The sequence below is a fragment of the Ornithodoros turicata genome, unplaced genomic scaffold (assembly GCF_037126465.1).
Source record: "Ornithodoros turicata isolate Travis unplaced genomic scaffold, ASM3712646v1 Chromosome29, whole genome shotgun sequence".
NCBI classification, from domain to species: Eukaryota; Metazoa; Arthropoda; class Arachnida; order Ixodida; family Argasidae; genus Ornithodoros; species Ornithodoros turicata.
The window spans coordinates 1,567,929-1,569,055 of NW_026999353.1; positions in this window are offsets into that span (position 1 = coordinate 1,567,929).

The window sequence follows — 1,127 nt, forward strand, 5'->3', positions numbered from 1 at the left end:
CTTCACGGCCTATGTCACTGCAGCACGACTGCAAGCCAACCGGAGCAATTACGGCCCGTTAAGAGAAGAACTTCTGCGCGATCGCATCATTGTCGGAGTGAAGAACGACTATGTTCGCGAAAAGCTCCTTAACTGACCCGACGATAACCCTGGAGAAAGCGATCAACCTCAGTAAGGCCAACGAACAAGCTGCCCAACAAATCATAGTTATGACGGAGAGCGCGAAAGCCGTCGACGCCGTGGAAACGCACAAGAAGCATCTCAAGAAGCACAACGCGGCCGAGAAGAAGGTGGGAAAGTCTCCGCCCGGTAAACCGTCAGGAAAGAAGTGCGGCTACTGTGGAAATATAAACACAGAAAAGGAAACTGCCCAGCATATGGCAAGACATGTGGAACTTGCGGCAAGGTAGGCCATTTCGCTGCTGTTTGCAAGACCGACAAAAGAAAATTAAAAGAAGTAGACGCCATAGAACACTAAGAGTCAGAGTAAGAATACTTGTTCATTTCTGAGCTCAGGTTGAGCAGGGTGAAAGCACAAATGAAGACTGGCACGAGACAATTACATTCCAGTGCGGGGAGACCGTGAGAATGAAACTGGATACTGGAGCACAGTGCAATGTACTCCCGCTGCACACGGTCAAGCGCCTTAACCTAGCCATAAGCCAGTCATCCGTCAAGCGTCTAGTCTCCTATACCCAATTGCTGGTGAATGCGTTGCATCATGTACAGTACGTGGTCGTAGGGTCAAAATCAAGTTCACTGTTGAGGATTGACATGTGACACTCATACTCTGTAGAAATGCGTGCGACTTGCTGAACCCGGTGAAGCGCGTGCACACCGTGGAAGAAGCCACTGTTAACGATCATGCAGTCAAAGACACTGACAGCAGCATCTACCAAGGAATGGGGTGCACCCGTGGATTTGTCTACGAAGCAGACCTCAAGGAAGATGTCAGTCACAACGAAAATAGACCGCCACGAAAGGTGCCCTATGCCATCCAGGAGGGTGTGAAAAAGGAGTTAGATAAAATGGAGACAGCCGGCATCATCAAGAAAATCCAGGAGCCCACACCCTTCTGTAGCCAGATGGTTATTGTCAAGAGAAAGGGTAAATTGAGAATATGTCTT